Raw genomic sequence first — 14,684 nt, 5'->3', positions numbered from 1 at the left:
ACTAGTATCCAGGAGGATGCAGGTTGGATCCCTGGCCTCGCTCAGTGGGTTAAGGAGCCAGCATTGCTGTGAGCTGTGGTGTAGGTCTCGGATGTGGCTCGGATCCTGTGTTGCTGTGGCTGTGGTGTAGGCTGGAGGCTACATCTCCGATTTGACCCCTAGCCTGGGAACCTCCATTTGCCACCAGTGCGCCGCCCCCCTCCCCCGCCAAAAAAGGACAAAGGCTCTAGCTCTGGGCACCTCCTGATGTAAGGTGGGCAGAATACTCTCCACCTTACACCTACACGCATGATCCCAAAGGTGATGACAAGACTCAGACAAGCCAGACTGCGGGATGTACTAGGAGGAAATTGTCCTGGGCTCTTCAAAAAGTCCGTATGCAATGGCAGAAATAAAACAGCCCCTATTTTCAGAAGACAGGATTGTCAGCATAGACAATGCCAGGAAATCTACAAAATAAAACTCCTAGAATTAATAAGTGATCACAGGATACAACATAAACATGCAAAAGTCAACAGGATTTGGGGAGCTCCCATCATGGTTCAGGGGTAACAAACCCTACTAGTATCCATGAGAATGCAGGTTCAATCCCTGGCCTCACTCAGTGGTTTGAGGATCCTGCGTTTCGATGGCTGTGGTGAAGGCCGGCATCTGTAGCTCCGGTTTGACCCCTAGCCTGGGAAACTTCCATATGCCACAGATGCGCCCCTAAGAGGCCAAAAAAAAAAAAAACCTCTGTATTTCCATGTACTAGCAATGAACACATGGAGGCCAGAATGAAACATAACAATACCATTTATAATTGTTCAAAAAAAAATGAATTACTTGGGTGTGACTCTAACAACGCTTAACATAGGACTTAGATGCTGAAATCTACACGACACTCATGGATGAAACCAAAGGTCTAAACAACTGGGGAGACATACACGCTCGAGGACTGGAGACACACTTAGTAGAGACGGCCCTCAGTGAGCGAATGAGCTGGGGTCGTCCACACCATGGAGCAGGACTCGGCGACGAAACGGAAAGAATGACTGATACAGAAACAACCTGGATGGATCGCCAGAGGATTAAAGACACCGGCCCCAAAATGTCTACATACTGTACAGTCCCATTTAAGTAACGCTCTTCAAAACGACACGGCCGCAGACAGGAAGATGCGTGGCCGCTGGAGCGAAGTTTGGGCGCAGATGGGTGGGAAGGGGGGGGCACGTACGGGGCCACGTGAGGGACCCTTGGGGGCATGGAATGTTCTCTACCCTGATTCTATCGCTGTCATCATCCCGGTGGTGCTGCAGTCCTACCATTTTTGAAGATGTCTTCATAGGAAGACACGGGGTCAAGGTACACAGGAGCGCTCTGTCTTATTGCTCACGACTGCCTGAAAATTATCTCAAAATTAAAATTTTGATTAAAAAAAAGTCTTCCAAAAAAAAAGTCATGAAAAATAATAACATGAAATAAAGCAAGCAGGAGGCCCACTGCCAGTTTCGGAGCACGGAAAGGCAGAGTCAGCCGGTGTCACACATGAACCACGACGGGACAGCTAGCAGACTAAGGACGGCAAGATAGCACTTCGGGGGCTAACGGTGAATAGCTGAGGAAGGACGGGCCGTAAGCCGATGTGACCAGGGCCTTCGGGTGGAGGGGTGTCAGTTTCTGTTCTCAGGAAACACAGGCACTCGTGGGTGAAGTTCGAGATGCGCACAGCCTCTCAGATGACGTGACTAAAGATGAAGCTAATGTGACCAACTGGCCCAAAAAAAGGCACATCTAGGTGAAGGGTGGACAAGTGTTCATACTACTAGTCTCCAGAAACTGTAAACATTTCCCCCAAGAAAGTGGGACGAAAAAGTCTTTCCGGTTCCATAAGCATCCAGCGCTGTGTCGTCCTCTGCAGTTTCCTCCTCCTTTCACGTTAAAGCACAGATCCAGCCAACATCAAGTTCCCAGCGTCCCCAACGACGGCACAAAAGCCTTCCTTGCAGGAGCCAGAGGCCCCCTGGGCCCCCAGACAGGGAGCCTCCGGCCAATGCGGCCTCAGTCTCAAAATGACGGTGAGAATTCAGAATGAGATGGTCGGAAGTAACTAGAGGTGATAAGACCAGGGCTGCGATGGAGGGATCCCAGCTCTGACCCCGCCATCCTCAGGACCTCCCCACATCGTGTGTTCCTCAGGACCCATCCCCCACCCCGTGTTCCATAGGACCCCCCCAATCCTGGGGTCCTCAGGACCCTCCCTTAACCCCGTGGTCCCAGGACCCACTAGCCCCATGGTCTTTAGGATCTGCTCCCAATCCCATGGTCCTCAGGACCCCCCCAGTCCTGGGGTCCTCAGGACCCTCCCTTAACCCCTCGGGCCCAGGACCCCCAGCCCAGGGTCCTCAGGACCCCGCGAGGCTGTTGCGCTGCATACAAGCTGAGATGCAGTCGAGCCAGAGCCCTGCTTCTTCAGACTGAGGATGCATCCTGTCCAGGATACAGTTGGCACTCAATAAATGTTAGCTGCTGGGAGCAATGAGGGAGGGAGAGCAGGAACAAAGGCGTCACCTCTGACAGGGCCTCGCACAGTCAATAATTAATGTCAGCCCCCCCCACCGTCTCCCCACCCGGGGCGGGGGGCGCGGGGTGCAGCTTTTATTCCAAGCAACCCCCGGGTTTATGCGCCTCTCATTTACCAGGCTGGGGAGAGAGCAGTGTCACGGAGACGGAGGAAGGTGATGGGGGTCCCGGGTGAGCCCAGACCAAGACCCGATGCCACTGCTTTGGGGCAGGACAGATGGACGCACAGTGAAGACAGCGCGTGGCTGGGAAACAGCACACACCTGCCACCACCCCTCCCGCCCGCGCTGCCTGCGAGGTACGTGCCTCCAGGAAGCAAGGGTACCGCACGGCGCAGCCAAACCTCTCTGCAAAATGTAGCCGTTTCTCAAAACGCATTCAGTCCCACAGAAAGCATTTGTGAACGTGATCTGGGCAGCCTGGGCCAAAAGCATCTAAGGGCACGAGCCGACCCTTTTCCCAGCAGGAGTCCGATGGATGCCCAACATTTTTATAAGAACAAAACTCTCGTTTAAATATCAGACAAAAGATTACACATGGCCCGCGGGGCTGTAGCAAGACTGGAATCCTTTCTGAGAGGGAGACAAAGGCGATAATTCTTGCCATTTTACAGCGTGCATTTCAAGGAACCCCCCGAAACACTCTGTCCAAACTGAATATTCTTCTGTGCTACCAGGATGGTAAAGGAGCGGCTTTGTATTCCCAGCTCTTGTCAGGGAGCCCCCATGGCTTCCGAGCAGACATCTTCCATGCACTTGGGTGGCTGTCTTCCAAGAAAAAACTAGCGGGCTAGGGTCTCAGGTCTGGAGGGAAGCGGTAGGGTCCTCTGGAAGGTCATGGAGCCCCTGCAAAGCGACACTCCAAGAAAGAAAGAAATGGTGGCCCTGAAAAAATTAATGAAACCCTGCGAAAACTTGCAAATGCCTCCTTCTCTTCCAGAAAAGAACCAGCTTCAACTGTCTCCTCCCTCGGTGAAGCCTTAGAGAAGGGAGGCCCCGGGAGGGTGGCCTTGCCCAAGGTCACGCATCTCTGAGCTCCTTTCAAAGCCCTTATCATGAAGATAAAGGAAGCCTTGGTTCTCGTCCTTGGAAGAGCTGGGATTTTAGTAAGGAGAGAGACAAATGGAATAGCCCCATCCCAGAGGACATGAGAAGATGCAGGACATGCTAACTGGGCATCAGGAAGGGCGGCACGGGCCTCTGACTGCCAGGGTCCCACCCAGAGGACACCGGCCTGTATGAGAGCTCAGGGACCCCACACCCTCCCAGGAAGTGTGTCTCAGGGAGGTGGGCTAGCAGGACAGAAAAGGCTTCCCTGGATTCAGCTCCTCAAAAGGCTGATTAAAGACAAAAGAAAAGGAATAGGAGTTCCCCTTGTGGCTCAGTGGGTTAAGAACCCGACATAGTGTCCATGAGAATGCAGGTTTGATCCCTGGCCTTGCTCAATGGATTTAGGATCTGGTGTTGCCACAAGTTGCGGTGTAAGTTGCAGAGGCATCTTGGATCCGGTACTGCTGTGGCTGCGGTGTAGGCCAGCAGTTAGTTGCAGCTCCAATTCGACCCCTAGCTCAAGAACTTCCATATGCCGCAGGTGCGGCCCTAAAAAGAACCGAGTGTGTATTCAAGAGGACCTCAATACGAGAGGTCAAAGGCAGGCAGGCAGTAGACCCAGGGGTCACGGGAGAGCAGGCAAGAAACATCACCATTGGCCAAGAGTCTTCATCAGCTACAGCCCATTTGTCCAGCCATCCTGGCAATGAAACCTGAAAGCTGAGCCTGTCTGGACCCCACCGCAACGTTATTAGTTGCAGAGCTTTCAGCCCCAACACGTTCAAGCTGGACCGGAGCCAAGATTCTAGGTCACAAAAACTCCCAGAGCCAAGGTCAGCATCACAGCAGCTCCAGTGCCCGGAATCCCATCAGCACCCAGGAGGCCACAGGGTGCCGGCCCGCCCCGAGCCTTTGTAAAGACACAGCCTGGTGAGGGCCATGCCACCTCCACCCACAGTGGCCCAGAGGCCCCAGAGCACAGGAAAGAAAACTGGGCCCCTTGGAGCAGGACGAGCAGCCTGGGTGGAAGGGCTCTGTCCCTGCCAGGCCTGGGGCTGTACCATGTTCCCACAGGCTACACCCCAAATCAGAAGCCAGCAGGCTCCAAAATGCTACCAACCACTTGGTCCAGCAACTGGGGCTGCCTTTGCAGGCCGCACTCAGGAACATTCCTGCACTGACTCCCTGTGCCCACCCAGGCTCCCATGGGCCCCTGAGGTGGCCAGCACTCAAGGCAGACCCTCGAACCCCACTGGTGTGGAAGGCTAAGGCTTGGACACAGTGTTCCCAGTTTAAAGACTGGAATGCCCATTTCTTCTTCTTTTTTCTCTTTTTTCTTTTTAGGGCTGCACCTGCAGCATTTGGAAGTTCCCAGGTTCGGGGTCAAATCAGAGCTGAAGCTGCCGGCCTACACCACAGCCAGAGCAACACCAGATCCTTAACCCACTGGGCTAGGCCAGGGATCGAACCCACATCCTCATGGAGACTATGTCAGGTTCTTAACCTACTGTACCCCAATGGGAACTCCCCGTGTCTGCTTATTCCTCCGCCTCCCTCAATCCCTGCCCTGCTCCAGGAACACACCAGGCAGTTCCAGGCCTCCACCCTCACTGACCTGCCAAGAGCCCAGAATTTACTCTCACCTCCTTCAGCCCAGCAGCTCCTTCTAAAGAAGCCCCACCAGACCACCCTGGAGAGCCCAGGGCCCAGGACCTGAACCCAGGGAGCCTCCATAAGTTGGGGACAAGGTAAGGACACCCACCCCACTCAAATCCTCTGGGCCCAACCAATGCTGCCAATGCCCACATTGGAAAAGATGCCAGCAATTCTGGTCCAACGTGTTCTGGCACCAGGGGCAGAGCCTGCTGGTTGGCATTCCTGACCTGAGATTGTGAACACATTCTCCGAGGATAAAAATTAACCAGCGGCCTTGGGCCTTGGGCCCCAGAGGCTCCGCTTACCGACGGGAGAGCTGCCCCCGCTCCAAGGCACAGCCGCGTGCACCCACCTCACGGAGGCCCGACGGCGCAGGGCCCGGGTCTGTGCTGTTCCCGAGGAAACCCTGCAGAATTGCACTCATACATACATCATAGGTTCTGGCATGCAGGTCCCAGACTGAACCATTTATCCAAATTAAAACCATTCTCCAGAAACAGAATCAGACCCTTTTAATTGAAAATAAAACCCAGCAACCCCAAAGGCTCTTTTTTTTTTTTTTTTCTTAAATGAAAGACATTCTTCCTGCTTTCTCATTCCATTAATCACTGAGTTTACACAATCTGTCAAAAGAGCTTGGTGAGAAGTCTCCTGCTTCCTTTCCCTGCAGGCCTGCTTTTCCCCAGCGGGCGCCAACCCGGCCAAGGAATTCACGGACGCTGGGTGAGCACCAGGACGATTCAGCCAGCCTGCTCGCTGTTTCTCAACTGCAACCCAGCAGAACACCTCCAGGGACTTCAGAGAACTTGTGCTCCCTGCTGGGGACACAGGCCAAAGAAGTGAGAGCAGAGACCCAAACAGATACATGCCCCCTCGTGTCCAGGGCAGCTTAACTCACAAAAGCCAAAAGATGGGGGCAACTCAAGGGTCCACTGGAGGCTGAACGGATCAACAAAATGTGGTCTGTATGCACAACGGAGCATCGGTCAGCCTTAAAGAGGAAGGAGACTCTGGAGTTCCCACTGTGGCACAGCAGGTTAAGGATCTGGCATCGTCTCTGCAGCACTGAGGGTCGCTTCGGAGGTTTGGGTTCCATCCCCGGCCCGCTACAGTGGGTTAACGATCTGGCATTGTGGCACAGGTCACAGCTGTGGCTCAGATTCAGTCCCTGGCCCAGGAACTTCCATATGTCACCGGGGCGGCCAATAGAGAAAAAATGAAGGGGGAAGGAAATTGTGGCACATCCTACAACATGGATGGACTCTGAGGACATGATGTTAAGTGAAATAAAAGCCAGTCACAAAAAAACAAATACAGGGAGTTCCCGTTATGGTGCAGAGGAAATGTATGGGACTAGTACCCATGAGGTTGCGGGTTTGATCCCTGGCCTCACTCAGTGGGTCGGGGATCTGGTGTTGCTGTGCACTGTGGTGTAGGTCACAGATGTGGCTCGGATGCTGAGTTTGCTATGGCTGCGGTGTAGGCTGGTAGCTGTAGCTCCGATTCAACCCCCACCTAGCCTGGGAACTTTCATCATGCCACAGGTGCGGCCCTAGAAGGCAAAAAAAAAAAAACCGAAAAAACAAATACAGTGCAATTCCTCTTCCATAAGGCACCTAGAGTAGTCAAATCCACAGAAACAGAAAGTAAAATGGTGGGTGACAGAGGCCGGAGGTGTGGGGGTGGGGTTGGGGGAGGGGAGGAGGAATGAGGAGTTAGTGTTTAATGGGGCGAGTTTGTTTTGCAAGATGAAAACTGTTCTGTGCTAGGACGGCGGTGGTGACGGTTTCCCAATAGGAATGTACTAATATGCCACCGAACGATACACTTGACAATGCTTATGGGTATTTTACCACAATCAAAATAGTTTGTATTCTTTGACCTCGAACCTTAGAAGTCCTTCCAAGACTATGACTGGTCAGGATCTTGCCCAACCAGGGCCGTGCAAGGATGCACACAGGCTGTGTGTGACCAGAGGACAAATGGGCATCACGCGCATCCTGGCACGTCCACATCCTGGCACTGCCCTGGCATCAACACTCGTGTGTATGCAGAGTGAGTGGCAGGCGGGGAAATGCTTCTATGGCCACACAGTGGCTAAAACAATACATACGTAGGATCTCAACTCAGTAAACCTCAAACGCACAGAATGTACACAGCATTCGAGTGAAAACATTATCCCCGACTGGTAATATTAGGACATTTTTCCTGCATTCTTAACATTTCTCTCTCTTTTCCAGCAAGCATTTAAGACAAAAATTATTTCGTAGAAAAAGAGTCAAGGTAACAAAATCCTACTGTATATAGCACAGGAAACTACATCCAGTCTCCTGGGAGAGACCTTGATGGAAAATAATACGTTGAGTGTGTGTGTGTGTGCGTGTGTGTGTGTGTGTGTGTACACTGTTACCTTTCTGTACGGCAGAAATTGCAAATCAACTTCACCTTAATAAAAAAAAATTAAAAGAGAAATAGTTTTCCAGACAAGTAAAAGCAAGAAAGGAAGGAAGGATGAAAGGAAGAAAGAAAGCCTAAAAGTCACTTAGGAAGTAAAGATACGTCCATTACCCGTCCATTACCCGGAATCTTCTCCCAGCCCCAAGCGACACATCCCCTCGCCCCTGAAAATCACGTGCCTAACCAGCTGAGCGCCTTAGCCCTCAGCCCAGCAAAGGTGCGTGTCCGCTTCAGATCTTTCCAGAGAAGATAAACTGGAAACACACCTGTCCAAGATCATCAGCCAGCTCCTGGGCCCCCACCACCGCCTCCTGTTATCACAAAGGCTTGCGCCCAGGGGGCATCAGATAAAGCCGCCAAGAATGGGGAAGTGATGCTTCGGCTAGTGGGAGACCCCCGGGGCTGTGAAAATTCAGTAGGACCAGAGCCAGCAGAAGGGACCGCCAGGGCCAGGCGGGCAACCCCGCAGCCAGATAGCGCTGGGGGAGTCCCAGGGAGGGCAGCGATGTCCCCAGGCTGCAGGTGGGGAGCCAGCCGAGAAGGCAGTCGCAGGACAAAGGGCGCCTTTACCCCAGGTCTGCGGTGGTCAGAGCCCGGCTCCTTCCTCCCAGCGCGCTGCCTGCGCTGTACCTTTGATGTGTGGCCAAAATCACCAGGGGCGAGGGGTGAGCGCTCAGGAAGGCTGGGAGAAAGGTGATGGATTAGGAGCGGAGGAGAAGGGCAGCAAGGAGTCAATGGGACCCTTTTGTTCCCGCGGCCCGTCGGGAAGGAATGTGTACAGAACGCAGACGCCCCAGTTAATGGCCCAGCCTGGCCCTGGGGCGACGTGCACGGCCAGATGTGGGCCGCTCCCCCGCGTCCTGTAAGCCTCCACCGCCAGTGAGATGCAACACAGAGCAGCTGTGTTCCAGGGTAACTAACGGGGGGCGGGGGGGGGGGGGGAACGCAGATTCCTGAGCCCTCCTGTGTGCCCAGGGCACAGCTTCCTCTCCCGGCTGCACCGGAAGCCTTGGCCTCTGCCCCTTCTCGAGAGCCTGGCTCTCTCCCACTGGGATGCAACCATCTCACTCCTGGGTCTTGAAAACCTCCGGGTGGGTCTTGCCTTGTCCACCCTGGTTTCCGAAAACCTACACTCCAGAGGCACCAGGTCACGCCCTGCTGCTGCCCGGAGATGAAATGAAAGGAGGGTCTCGCGAGCTGGCCGGGAGGGGCACCAACTGGCATCAGGGTTCCTACAGGTGTCTTCTCAATCTCCGAAAGGGAGCCGGGTGTACCACGCGCCACCATCATCTCCCAAGGAGCAGAGAAAGAGGAAGGCAGGCAGCTCGCCACGTGCCATAATTAGAGCTGAAGGAGGAAGGAAGGGGAGTGAAGGCCTCAAGTCCAAGGAAGCAGCTGTGGCCGGAGCTCCAGCTAGCTGTGGATGGCGGGCACTCAAGGGGGGTGGCGGGGGCAAGACCCCTGATCTTGGGAAGAAGTTCCAGCATTGCGGAGGGACCTGGTTTCCAGTCTGGGAGCCTGCCAGCACCGCACCACCCCATCCAGTCATGGGCTCGGGTCCCTGTGACCAAGGGGGCCACTGTCCTTCTGCGGGTGAGAGCTGGGCATAGCTCCGTCCCCAGACAGACCCGGGATCTAAACAGCCCCCTGACACAGGCAAGCGACTTAAGCTGAGTCTCAATGCACATTCCAGAAAACAGAGACAAAAATCTTATGCTGCAAGGTTGGGTGGTGAGGGATCTGATCCCGGAGAACAAGCACCCCACCTCCAGGGGGGCGCAGGGCGGCGCAGGGGTAACCTTGGCACCAAAAGAAGTGTTCATCCGACAAGGTACCAGGCTGGGAGCAGGGCGATGCTGGCCCAGGGCTTCTTGCCCAGGCACGGGCCTGTGAGCAAAGCTTGGTCTCCCGAAGCTGGTGGCTCTGGGGAGTACCTCCCGGGCACAATCAGGAAACGCCCCATCAGAGAGAATTCTCCCGATCACTGATGCAGATGCTTTAAACATTAATTTCTCATTAAATTAGCCCATTGGGGACAAAACATATTAATACCAGATCATTGCATTCTTAAAAAAAAAATAACAGAAATCTTTGAAAATGTCCTGCGGTCACATCACAATGACCATCGTGCCCTCGGCGACACAGCAGGGCGTTCCAATGACGCCCAGCAGTGTGCCCAGGCAGCAGTCATCCTCCCCTTCCCTGGCCTCCTCCCTCCTATCTTGCAGAGGCAGTGCCCAGCAAGGAAGGGGTGGCGAGGTCTGGGACAGCAGGCAGGAGACAGCCAGTCGCCTGCCCCAGGGGCCAGGTGCACAGTGGGGACCCAGAGTGCACACAGAGCAGGAGAGAGGTGTCCTCGCAGGAGAGCCCGGCTCATGACAGATGTGGCAGGCAGACGTGGGGGATCCCGGCTGACCCACACCGACGTGAGGGGGCTTCACCAAACACATTGCTGACACAGGCACGGTGCAAAGAGCACGTTGCAGAAATCTGGGGATTCTCGTTTTTTTCTGCTTTTACGGGAAAAGGACAAACAAACATCAGGGACATAAGCGTTCGCGCCCTGAGCTCACTCACAAGCACGGCGGGGCAGGTCAGCCGGTCCCGAGGCCTCAACGCTCTAGAAGATTCCAAACATTTTCAGAACCTAAGAGAGGTCAACTCACATCCAGCAGCATGTTGACTGAGGCGATTTTTAACATCGTAAGTGATTTAAAAGCAGTGAATTAGCAACCATGGAAAAACACATCCTCGCCGTCAGCCCGTCGGAAGGTCGGGGTTTAAGGATCAGCTCCACGTGCACAACCCTGGGACGATCAGGCCACGGCACCCTCGCACCCCCTTTGCTTAGCTGTGAGGGTGAACAGAAGTAAGCATTTCAGCTGCTAGAACAGGGCCCAGAACCTGGACGGCAATGACAGCGACGGCTTTGAACACGTCTGCCGACAGCCAGGAACGTGCCGCAGCTCTGAGGTAACAAAACGCTTCTTTGACTCACCAACCAGCCAGACCCCTCACGCTGGATCAACAGAGATATAACTGCAAGGACTCACTCGGGCGGGGCGGCGGGCTGGGGGCTGCAGGCTGGGCCAGCTCTTGGTCACGGATGACTATCTGATGCTTAACCGGGTCCTACAGGAAAGCGCCTGGGGTCCAGGGTCTGGGAACTTCCGAGCCCCCCACCCCAGTTCCCGATGCCAGCAAACCCTTCAAACCCAGGCACAAGAGAAAGCGGAAAAAGCGGATGCTGGTGGCCGGGATGCAAGAGTAACCTCTGCCTGCTGGAGGCTGGCTGTTTCTCTTGCAGAAACATCTAGCACTTCCTCTCAGAGGAGTTTTGGGGGAAGGGGATACAAAAGGCTCTCCCCAACCTGGTGGTGGTTAAGGGCAGGCTGACCCCAGCGAAGGAACTACCCACTGACCCCAGAGAAGGAACAGCCACCGCAGGCGCAGGCGCAGAGAGCAGGGGTGGGGAAGACCGGTTCGGACTCAGCCCCCAACTGCTTTGCACTTGAACAAACGTACTCACTGGTCAACTGGGCCTTGGGTGCAAACGGCCACCGCCCGCCTCCCCCCCACCACCCCCCCGGGGGAGGGGGGGGGCGGTGTCAGAAATCTTCCCCTCTAGGCCTTTCCCCGCACTTTTCTGGCCTTTTGCCTGCTTCCCTGACCATTTTTATCCCCTCAGCAATATCTCCTGCAGCCCAGGAACATACTTTGACCCCGTGACCCTTAGCTCCCAGGCTCACATTTGCAAATAGCTCCATATGAATCCAATAGGTGCCAAAGCTACACTTTGTAAAGGCCAAGTCAATTTGCATCCAGGAGCAGGCAGTGCTGCCCTGAGGCTACTTTTTCTGTCTTCTTGCTGGTTTGTAAAGGAATAACTAATCTGCCGCCGCTGATAACTTTGGCACCTCGGCAGAGGAATGTGCCGTCAGGACGTGCAACCACTTGACAGTCAGACAAGCAGCAGCAAATTCAGGGCCCTGGAACCTCATTGTCCTGGCCAAATCCTGGGCTGCACCACCACCGCGTTTCCTCACCTTGGGCAAGGTACTTAGCCTTGCTCTGCCGCTCAGTTTGCACATCTGTACAACGGAGCAATAATCCCAGCTCCCTCCAAAGGTTGTTATTCGGGTGAAAGCATGCAAAGCATTTAGCACAAGCAAATACTCAAGAAAACACTTGCTACAACCATGCTATTACTCTGTCTCCAGGGTCACTATGACTTTGTAATATGACCAAGTAAGACCACTATTACTTTGTCTTTGAGGTCAGGAGTCTGGCCTCCTGCCAGTTCCCACAGTCAGCTCCCTGGGCAGAGGTCCCCTGGTTCTCCACCGGCTGGCCTCGTCCCCTCCACCCTCCAGCTGCAGCGACTCCTCGACCCCTCCAGGCCTCTGCACAGAAATGCCTTTCTCAACACGTGTGGAGTGATTTGCAAATACAACCTCCTAGGCTCTCAAGAGGGAAGAATCGTGAAGACACACAAATCTCTTTCGAAAGGCAAAGTACGAACGAAAGCACTTCAAAAAGAATCAAATGCACAGACCGAATATATCAAAACGCCAGCCTGGATGGTCCTGGGGACTCTGCACGCGGCTGCGATGAGACTTTTCACCTCCGCACCCTCAGTCTATTTATTTCAGTCCTGCACTCACATCACAAAGAGGGAAAATGAGGGAGAGCTCTGCCGGAAGATCAAAGTGTGGGAAGGACAGGGACACCCTCGGGGTCTCGGGGGCTTCTAAGTGGGCAGTGACCTCCCTCAACAGAGGTCTCTGCGGGCCCCACACTCTTTGGGCTTTTCTGTTTCAACCTCCTTGGAGAATACGGGTCACCCGGCTGCGCCGTCTCAAGAATTCCAGCGGCGATCTTCAGCCCCTTCCCGCCACACAGTTTTCAAATCATTTTAGCAGAGGACCCCCCCGGCTCACCTATCAGACCCCGGCGGTGCCCACCGGGCCCCGGACCCTCCCTCTTCCTGCTTGTCAGCGACAGCGCGGGCGTGCCAGCAGGCACGTGCCACAGGTGGCCCTGGCCCCGGCCGCCCCCCGCCGGGTCCCCGCTCCTTCAGCAGTTAGGAAGGAAGCCGGCCCGGGGACCCCCGCCTCCCGCCCAACTCAGGCAAAGGAAAAGAGAGACGCACCGGAAAGCCCGCTTGCAAAGAGCGGGAGAAGGATCCCGAGCCTTCCCGTCTGCAGCTCTCAGCTCGGCTCTCCGCCCGGGACTCTCAAGACGCGTCCCAGGAGCGAAGTCCACCCGGGCGCCGCTGCCACGGTGCCGCTCCGGCTCGCGCCCGCCGACCAGGGCGCCCCGGACCCGCGGGCCCTTGAGCGCGTCGGCCCGGGCCCCAGCGGAGTCTCCGCGCCCCTGCGCCCCTGTCCCCGGGTCCTGGCCGAGCCCGCCCGCGCCCCGGCTGCGTCCGCGCGCGCCAGCCGCGTCCCCGCGCCCCCGTCGCCAGCCCAGGTCCCGGACCCTGGCTGAGCCCGCCCGCGCCCCAGCCGCGTCCACCCGCCTCCGTCCCTGCGCCGCGCTCCCGGCTTCCCGGACCCTGGCGGAGATCTCTTCCCCCGCTCGCCCCCAGCTCAGGTCCCCGCGCGCCCCGAGCCCCCTGCCCGCCGCGCCCAGGGCGCAGGCCCCGGCGCCGGGCCCGAAACAAAGAGGTTGGCGGCGCGTGCCCCCCTCCAGTACCTGGGCGAGCGGCGGCGCGGTCCCGCGGGGCGATGGCCGCAGCAGGCAGGGCGCCGAGCAGCGCGAGCAGCGAGCGGGCGGGCCCGTCCTCCTGGCTCGCGGCCGCGCCCGCCGCAGGGCCCCCTCGAGGCGACGCGGGCAATCGCCGCCGCCGCGCCCGGGCCGGCCGGTCCCCTGGCCTGGCCGCCCTAACAATGCGGCGTGTTCTAGGCGAGCCCGAGGCCCCGTGCACCCCTGGTACCTCCCCGCGTTGGCCAGGTGGGCCCCGGAATTATTAGACCCATGGAGCAGCCCAGGGTCAAAGAGTTCACGGGCTGGCGGATCCCAGCTAGGCAGGTGGAGTCCTGGCTCCTACACAACTGGTTCATTCATTCATTCATTCGGAGCTATAATGCTTGTGCTCTAAGAAATCGAAACCATGCTACCAGCCCGTAGCTTACAGTCTACGGGGGGTAGTGCAGATGTAAAGCAGCAGATAACCCTGGCAGAGGAAACCCAAGATGCTCTGGAAGTCCCTGGAAGGTCTGTCTTTAGAAGTCACATGGCTTCTTCAAACGAGCAGAGGAGAAATGAGCACGATGTAGGCAGACCAGGAGCAGACCTGAAAGAGGTCCAGGCAGAGGGATGCTCGGAGCAGATAGATGCCAACATCCCCCAAAGACAAATGCCCCTCACTCTGTTGCTCAGCCTCAGGTCCTCCACGGGTGAGATCTGGGGAGTGAAAAGCATGCGCTTGGAGGTCGCCTCCTCTAGAGTCAGAAGTACCTTCTCTCCTCTCAGTCACCAGGAGCTCCAGCCTCCCTGTGAGCAAACATCAGACGTGTTCCAGCGGACGGACATCCTGCAAAACACTGCCCAGGGCTCCTCAAAACTGTCCAGGTCGGCAAGAGCTCAGGAACTCTGAGGAACTCACAGTGCTGGAGCCTGGGGAGATGATGAGATGCCAGTGATCTGGGTGGGGTCCCGTGGCAGAGAAAGGACAGCAGGGGCAAAGACGTGGATTCTGAATACGCCGCTGACCTGAGTTAAAAGGATGTCCTGGAGTTCCCGTCACGGTGCACCTGAAAAGAAGCTGAGTAGGAACCATGAGGTTGCAGGTTCGATCCCTGGCCTCGCTCAGTGGGTTAAGGATCCCGAGTTGCCATGAGCTGTGGTTAGGTTTCAGATGCAGCTTGGATCTGGCATTGCTGCAGCTGCAGCTGTGGCCAGCAACTGTAGCTCTGATTAGACCCCTAGCCTGGGAAACTCCATATGCTGAGGGTG

General features: G+C 56.0%; 1 protein-coding gene across 3 annotated transcripts in view; it reads right to left on the bottom strand.

Moving 5' to 3' along the window:
* The window catches only part of TNS3 (tensin 3), a 229,719-nt gene extending 216,197 nt beyond the window's left edge, over positions 1 to 13,522 (bottom strand). For 2 of the 3 annotated variants that reach the window (XM_047763136.1, XM_047763141.1), the window contains exon 1: positions 13,422 to 13,522. The gene's annotated coding sequence lies outside the window, so the exon portion shown is untranslated. Of the gene's footprint in view, positions 1 to 12,876; positions 13,006 to 13,421 lie in introns of those variants that run through there. The other variant, XM_047763140.1, reaches the window with a different exon arrangement.
* Positions 13,523 to 14,684: the final 1,162 nt, after the last annotated feature.

The sequence above is a fragment of the Phacochoerus africanus genome, chromosome 16 (genome assembly GCF_016906955.1).
Source record: "Phacochoerus africanus isolate WHEZ1 chromosome 16, ROS_Pafr_v1, whole genome shotgun sequence".
In the NCBI taxonomy this organism is placed as follows: domain Eukaryota; kingdom Metazoa; phylum Chordata; class Mammalia; order Artiodactyla; family Suidae; genus Phacochoerus; species Phacochoerus africanus.
The sequence above is the reverse complement of the archived record's forward strand: the minus strand, read 5'-3'. Positions and strand labels throughout refer to the sequence as shown.